Consider the following 6,813-nt stretch of genomic DNA (forward strand, 5'->3'; position numbering starts at 1 on the left):
CATGGTAATATGGTGGCCACCTACAAGCCAAGAGAAGAGGCCTCAGAATGAAACTAAATTTGCTGGCAACTGGATCATGGACATCCAGCTTCCAGAACTGTATGCAAATAAAAGGCTGTTGTTTAAGTCTCCCAGTCAGTGTTACTTTGTTATGGTAGCCCTAGCTGACTAATAGAACATTCACTCAAGCGCTGACATCCAGAGTCAATGCTTATTTTATATGTGGATACTAGGGGTTATTCTAATTAAAATACTTTTAAGGATAGAATGTCCATTCCCCCATTCTTCCCAAATCAAGATTGCCATTTTCTCTGAAAAAGAGATGTTTAGAGCGTGAATTGTGGGGAAAAATATAGGGACACTCTTTCTTCCCATTCGGCAGGGTCTCTTCTGTATGAAGTGTGGGAGAATAGGGACCGAGAAGCCACATGGTCAGGTAAACCGAATACATGGGATAGTTACAAAACACAGAAAAAATAATCTCAATTTTAACCTAGCTTCATGAAATCCCAGTTATAGTTTCTTCATAGAGAAATGCCATGTACTGACTCATAAGTTGCTTTTCCTACCTGCTGATCTCCTGGTTTCAGGGTTCAGTGGATAGACTGGGTGTATAAGTGGACAATGGCCAGATCATAGATAAGAGTAGAACTCGGACCTGGAAAGTAGAAATCTGACCAGGAAATCAAGCCCTTCATCTATAAATGCTATAAATGACTTGTAGGTTGCTATCTCTAACAATCCAGGAAGCTAAATAATGACTTCTATAACAATTGACCTTGAATGGCTAGAATTTGATTATTAGCTGACAGCTTCTCTAATTTTTATCACTGCTTCCAACTTGGGATCAGTCAGAGAAAGCCAAATATGCACCCCACACCGATAACATGGATGCCTCACTTCCAGTTAGACCACCTACAGCTTCCTGTGCCCATAGCTTCCATTGGAGCACGTCTGAGGCCCTTCCCTTTTTCCACATAAACCTTCTCAATCTCTCTTTCTTGCCTTTGAGTCTCTGTCAAAATGTGAGTGACGATGGCTCACTCTCTTGTTATAGCAACTCTGAATAAACAGCCTTTGCTTGTTCTCATTTGGCTGGTCTTCATTTATTTCTAGTCTTTTCATCTGTTACCTAGAAGAAATGTGCTCTGAAATATTTTCTCTCATGTTTATGATGAAGACACAGTTTCATTTTTACAATTCCAAGTAAATTGTGAAGGTACACATGATACAGTGTTAACAAACCATGCTAAATTTTTTGTGAAAATATAAACTAATCCCTAGCATGAGGAAGAAGTACACCAAGCCTCATAAAGAGAATGTTACCCTATCTTTTGGTAAATGTGGACTTTAAATATAGCATACCGGGCTCATGTCCCCATAGTGATTGTTCTAAGACAATGATGTGCATACAGGCCCCTGATCACCTGTTCCCGTCTCCCCCCCCCCCCCCGCCGCCTGCCGCCGCCCCACCCTGCCCCCATTACTTTTCAGAAATATTTATAGTGACATAAGCCTGTGTTTCTGAGTTCCTAGATCTGACCCCTGGCAGTCCATAGCTTCCCTGTCATCACTGTGCCACTGTCTGCTACACAACACTGGTTGTGTGGCCTCCTGGGTGTCCCCCTGGGAACTGGGCGTGCAGTCTAGGTGCTTGTTTCATGCAAGCCAGTGCAAGAGGCATGAGGAACACCTCAAAGGAGGCTTTCCAATTGCTTATCTTGGCAGTGCTGCTGTTTTGAAAGACAACAGAACAGCGGGAAGGAGGAAAATTTCATTTCCTTAGAGCTTCTCTGCTTTGCTCTGGAAACAATAGAAACAAAGTACATTTTGGGGGGAATTGTTTGAACCAGGTCCTAAGCTGCATTGCTTGGAATAAGGTTGTTTTTTTTTTAAAAAAAAAACAACCACCAAAAAAATCTTTTCACTAAATTCAGGCCAACTCAACACTTATTTTAGTCTGGTTTGTTTCTTATTGACAAATAAATAATTAACTCCCTAAACTTAGGTATGGCTAATAAATAGAAATCCACTTAAATGAATTTGGAACTCTTGGGATTTCTGATTTAACCCTATAATCCACTTCACTGATAAACAAACTTTAGATGAGTTGATGGCAAATGAAGTTTCCAGGCTGCCTTTTGCTGCTTAACAGCTTGTTGGTAGGTGGGAAGGGGCACTTCTCAGGGTTTATCTCAACTTAAGCTATGCAAATATGAACAAGGTCTCGACGAAGCATTGTATTTTGGTTCATCAGTCATTTTCCAGGAGGATATTGTCACTGGTAGAACTTTTAGTTAGGAATAGAAGAGTCGACATGGGCACAGTGTACCAGTTTATCCTTGTTCATCTTTAGATATTGGTCAGTCAGCTACCGTGGACTGAAGACCTTGGGTTCAATTGCCAATAACAGTATAGACTGGAAATTGTGGTTCCTCCTTGTGTGTATAGCTGCCTTCTCTGACTCAAGAATGCTCTTTAAAACTGTCTAGGTATTAGTTATGCATAGCTTGCAGACCTTTAAAGAGAGGGTTCTGGAAAGAGGTCAATAAATACAATTAATGAGAAAAATAATATAAGAAACCTTTTGACATATGAGCCCAGCATTGCACCCTGAGTGTGCAAGGAAGGGTGCAGTAGATATTTCCTAAGTGACTGTCAGCTAGTCAAGTATACGCAGAATACAGAAAGAATACACGAAACAGACCTTCATTTTGAATTTGAATTATGCATCCTATTTTCTGCCCTACTCCAGACATTTCCTTATCTGATTCCAGGTGCTTCCCTTGTTTATCACTGGCAAGCTTGGTAGTGGAAACTCTGGGTGTCTTTGTAGCCAGTCACTCTCTCTGACTTTTACCTTCACCCCTCTTTCTTTTCTCATGGCCTCTCAAACCTTGAAATCTCCTTTACTCCCGACAAAGACTTTCCTTGACTAAACTTTAGTCAGGCTCTTCTGAGTGTTCTTTTAGAGTAGGCCTCATCCTTGGCCCCATCCTTGGCCTGTTGAGTCCAATTTTTAGTAAAGAATCCTGCTAAGCCAGTTTATTGAGAATCGTCCCACTCCTGATATCCTGTCAAGCTTCTCTTCCCTCCACCCTCCATCGATACCTAACGAAGTTCCTTGTAGTGATTTTCTATCCACTCCCTGCCCCTGCCCACTGGCTATAAATTCCCTTATGTTCCTATTGGTCAGAGTTAAGTTCAATCTCTCTCCCCTTCTGCAGTAGTCTTGAATAAAGTCTTTCTTGCTGTTTTTAATTTCTCTTTAACACCTCTAACCTCAGTGTCCCACCTCTTCTACACATGGTGGTCCCTTTGTTCTTCAGCTCTCCATCCTCTTCAGATTTCTGTGGTGTCCCACTATTGGATGCTGGAGACATTGAACCCCGTGGGATGGAAAAGAGGAGAGGAAAAGAAGCTTCCCCAGTGGTCTGTCCTCAGGTCTTGAGGGGGAAGGATAATTAGAGCTTTTCTATTGCTTGGTTTTACAGTTCTTTGATGTCTGCCTTCTTTCTTTATGCTAAAAGTGTTCCCATCCTTTTTAGTAACCCTAGTCTGAGATGCCAGGAGGAAAACGGAAAGAAAATGGGAAAAAAAAATCCAACTAACAAGTTTCATCTGTGATGCCGAAAGAACTCATCCCATGACACTGAAAAACACAATTCTGTCCCCCCAAAATTACCCTCTTTGTGAAATAAAATTTAAAATAATTAAAGTGAATTGAAACCAATACAAAGCAAATGACTAAAATGCCCTGCTGAATTATCGATGCTGTAGAAAAACATAGGTTTGAGGTCGGATAGGCCTAAATTTAAAGCCTTGTTCCCCTATTTACCTTGCTGAGGCCTTAAGCAAGCGATTTAACTTCCGGTGCCCCAGTTGCCTTACTTGGAAAAAGCTCTATTTCACAATGTCGATGAAAGAAATAAATAAGCATCTGGCATAATGCATGTCACAAAGTTATTTTTTAAAAGCTTCATTTCCACTTCCTAATTCTCATGCTGTAGGGGAACCACGGTCTCTATGGGGTCTATTTTGGAGCCTGGGAAAATACATAGTTCAAAAAGCTCTTGACATTTACTTTCAATTTTTATTTTGTAGCTTATTTGATGGTAACGTTATATTTTGAAAATTTACAATATTTTTGTATGTTTGTTAATAATTTATGAGGCAATAATATTTCTTTCAGTGTAAAATATAAGGACGTTTAAAACATAATCTTATGCCATCTGAGCTAACACATTTGTAGGTATAGACTGTCATAATGTGTCAGAGAAAAATGAGAAAAACAAGTTTTGTAGAATGTAAAGTGATATAACAATAGAGTAAATGTTTACGAACATTGAAGCTGTATAAATCTTTTAGAAAAATGTGAACATATTCAAAAGGAGAGATAAGAGTATAATGAACCCAGCTTTCATCATCTTTTACCAATCTTGTTTTGTCAATATACCACCCTCCAGTTCTCACCATCCCCTGTGCTGGACTATTTTAAAGCAAATTCCAGACATTATAACTTAGTGTGTATTTCTAACAGATAAGGAGTCATTTTTTTTAAAAAAATATATAATCGCATTATTATTATCTCATCTAATAACATTTAAAAATAACTCCTTATTCTTTATACTTTCTTATATTTTTTCAGTATCTACTCAGTGTTCAATTACTTAGGTTGTCTCAAAAACATCTTTCATAGTTGACTTGCTTAAATCAGGATCCAAATAAGATCCACACGTTGTATGTATTGATATGCTCCTTAAGTGACTTTTAATTTATACCATGCCTCCTTTCCCTCCCCACCATTCATGCCATTGTTTGTTGAAGAAACCAAGTCATTTCTTCCAGAATTTCCCAAGATCTTGATTTGACTGATTGCATTATCGCGATATCATTTAACATAGACCCCACTCCCTGTATTTCCTATAACTGTTAGTTAAATCTAGAGTGTTTATCATATCCAGGCTCAATTTTTTTTAAGCAGGAAAACTTCATGAGAGAAGATGGTACTTTCTATTGATCACATCAGGAGGCACCTAATCTCTGTCTCTCTTGTAGTGAGTTTTCAACTGATCAATGGAGGGAAAGGGTATTTTGATCACAATCCAGGATAACATAATCCCTTCCAACATATGTGGCGGAAAGAACATGGACTTTGGAGTCAGACTCGAGGTAAGATATTGAACTATGTGACCAGACAAGACACGGTGATTTTTACATTGTTAGGTGCTGGCTATTTTTTAACCCTATAAACATTTTTGAGCTTTGTTCTAGGATGCAGCTAAAGTACATGGAAATAGCTTGACCTTTTTGAGTCTTGCTTTTAAGATTTTTAGATGGGCCCAGAGCAGCATTAATCTAGAGCTAGCCTGGTGTCACTAGAGAAGTGAAACCTTCTGAGTTCTTTACCCAGGGGCCATGAATCATGAGAATTTCCAGTCTGGCTGGTAGCCTGTGTGATCATCAGGTTTCTTAAGGGTGATTCTTTCCCCAGCCTCAGGTAGTATTCTCAGGCACATACATGGATTAGTGCTCTACTGAATATTCACAGGGGACCCTCTCAGATTTTTGGGGTTCTCACTCTGTGCAGCAACCTGGTGCAGCATCCTGTGAACTCTAGCTGCCATGGTCTCTCTGGACTCTCAGCTTCATCTCCTCCATTTAGGCAACCTGCTGGGCTCTACCTAGGCTACCTCTCTTAAGGACATAAGTTGGGGCAATCACAGGACTCACTTATGTCCCATTGCTTAGGAATCATTTTTCTTCATTATCTGATACCTCATGTCTTGAAAACTTCTTTCATATATCTTGCCATTTTTTTTAGTTGTTTCAAATGGGAGACTAAATCATGTTTCTCTACTTTGGCTAGAAGTGGAAGTCTTCAAAGGGACCTCTTAACTATATTTAGTTTGCCAATCCACGAACATGATACAGATCTTCATTTATTTAGTCCTTGTTTAATTTTTTTTTTTTTAGAAAATATCCATTTAGTTTTCAGTGTAGAAGCCTTCCAGCTATTGTTTTAGATTTATTGGTAGGTATTTGACTTTTTAAAATGGCTTCCTGGTACCCTTTATCATTTCTAGAGGATCTGTACTTTTCTATGTGGTGTCAACTCCACTTGACCTGAAGAAAATCTTTGCTGTGCCAGCCTATTAGCCATGAATTCTTTCAACTTGGTCTGCACAAGTCTTTGTTTTGTCTTTTTATAAAATGATGTTTTTGCTGGTTGCTGGGTAAAAAGTTTTCTTTCTTTCAGCATTTAAAAGATGTTGTTCCACAGTCTGGTTGCCATTGTTTCTGATGATAAGTATTTGTATTATTGTTCTCTTTGAGTAATACATCTTGTTTCTTTGGCCATTTTAAAATTTTTCTTTTTACTTGTGAGTTTTAGCAGTTCGATCGAAATGTGATAAATGTTATTATTATTATTTTTTTAAATTTAAACTGTTTTCTGAGTTTCTTTGACGGCTTGATGCATTTCATCAATTTTGGAAACTTTTAGGCCATTTTCTCTTCAAATATTTCTTCTGCTCCATTCTCTATCTCTTCTCTTTCTGGGACTCCAATTGTACTTATGTTATACTGTTTCATATTGTAGCAACATATCGGATGATTTATTTCATTTTCCCCGCTTTTTCTCTTTATGGTTTAGTTTAGATAATATATATTGAACTTGTTATAAAGCTCACTAGTTCTTTCCTCTTCTGTACAGTCTGTTGATAAACCCATTGAATAGTTTCTTTATTTCTGGTATTTCATTTTTTGTTTCTAGCATCTTTATTTGATTTTTTTAGTAACTTCAAATTTTGA

This window comes from Pteropus vampyrus, unplaced genomic scaffold, assembly GCF_000151845.1.
Source record: "Pteropus vampyrus isolate Shadow unplaced genomic scaffold, Pvam_2.0 Scaffold24, whole genome shotgun sequence".
NCBI classification, from domain to species: domain Eukaryota; kingdom Metazoa; phylum Chordata; class Mammalia; order Chiroptera; family Pteropodidae; genus Pteropus; species Pteropus vampyrus.